This window comes from Lucilia sericata, unplaced genomic scaffold, assembly GCF_015586225.1.
Source record: "Lucilia sericata isolate MDLA Ls3-8-SP2 unplaced genomic scaffold, ASM1558622v1 Contig002206F_arrow, whole genome shotgun sequence".
Lineage (NCBI taxonomy): Eukaryota > Metazoa > Arthropoda > Insecta > Diptera > Calliphoridae > Lucilia > Lucilia sericata.
The window spans coordinates 53,026-54,342 of NW_023996037.1; positions in this window are offsets into that span (position 1 = coordinate 53,026).

Consider the following 1,317-nt stretch of genomic DNA (forward strand, 5'->3'; position numbering starts at 1 on the left):
CTAACTAACTAACTAACTAACGAACTAACTAACTAACTAACTAACTACTAACTAACTAACTACTAACTAACTAACTAACTAACTAACTACTAACTAACTAACTAACTAACTACTAACTAACTAACTAACTAAATAACTAACTAACTAACTAACTACTAACGAACTAACTAACTAACTAACAACTACTAACTAACTAACTAACTAACTACTAACTAACTACTAACTAACTAACTAACTAACTAACTAACTAACTAACGAACTAACTAACTAACTAACTAACTAACTAACTAACTAACTAACCTAACTAACTAACTCTAACTAACTAACCTACTAACTAACTACTAACTAACTAACTAACTAACTAACGTAACTAACTAACTAACTAACTAACTAACTACTAACTAACTCTAACTAAAAAACAAAATTAGTATTAACCCCCCCAAAAAAAGCGTCTGTCAAATAACTTTTTCAACAAAGTGCACATCATAGTTAGTGGTGAACAGTTTTGTTTTCCTTCTCCGACCCGAAAATGTTTGAACTATGGTTTTTCCAGCAGTTGCTTTTATCTTAATTCGTTAACTTTTTTCGTAAATTTTGTTGCGAAAAAAATACCGAAAACAGATAATATGTCAAATGCGCATACATTTTCATGGCAACAGATTATGAAAGCGATTATTTATAATGACTGGCATGTTGTTGATGCAGTTAGTAAATTTGTAAAATTTTAAATAATATTCTAGGGAGTGGATACTGTGGTGGATGGATCTATCAAGCAGACAATAAACAATAATGTTTTAAGATAGTTAAATTTCCAAACAGTTGGGAAGGTTCGGAAGCAAAGGTAACTTTCTCTTATTATGAGAAACATTTTGTATACCTTAATATAGAGTTTGAAATAAACTTCATTTGATTTTATTTTCAGTTTAAATTTCCTTTTAATTTAAAATTTCATTTAACAATTCATAAAAGCATTTTAAATTTATAAACTTTAACCATTAAATTTCATTTCATATGTTTTGACGTCTCTTTCAGAGTCCTTGACTTAATATTTTGCAGTTAAATTTTCTAATTCTAGAGTTTTAATATTATTTTTTTATTACTTTTTAGTAGTTTCTGTTTTCATATTTTTCCTTTTATTTTATTTCTGTAAAAAGCTAACACATGTTAAGTCAATTTTGTTAAATGGTCAAAAGAAAAAACAAAAAAAAAAGACAACTAAACTTGACAGCAAAAAAGTAAACATTTCCAGTTTTACAACCATAGATTTTATTACAATTGTTCTGTAACGTTAGATGCTTACCAGGCAGTTTTGAGCCT